Source organism: Nanorana parkeri, unplaced genomic scaffold, assembly GCF_000935625.1.
Source record: "Nanorana parkeri isolate BGI_ZX_2015 unplaced genomic scaffold, ASM93562v1 scaffold911, whole genome shotgun sequence".
In the NCBI taxonomy this organism is placed as follows: domain Eukaryota; kingdom Metazoa; phylum Chordata; class Amphibia; order Anura; family Dicroglossidae; genus Nanorana; species Nanorana parkeri.
The window spans coordinates 493868-494170 of NW_017307179.1; positions in this window are offsets into that span (position 1 = coordinate 493868).

A 303-nucleotide genomic window follows, 5' to 3' on the forward strand; every position below is an offset into this window, starting at 1 on the left:
AAAAAAAAAAATAGCATTCTGGCACTCAATGATTCTTGACACTGTTAATAGGTCAGTGCCGGACACGCGCGTGATCCGTTCAATGGAATGAACTACATGCCGTTCCGAAAATTGCAGGACTTTCAGCAGATTACCAAATCAAACACCCCCACCCCTCCCCAAATCAAGCCAAAAAGAAAAACGGACATACCACATTAAACTTATGTCATTCAGTCCCTGAGGAGCAGCCGGGTGCGACTGTCCCTCACCAGGCGAAAGAAAAAAAAAAAGGGAGGCGGAGGAGGGGCGGGGGGGCCCGGACCG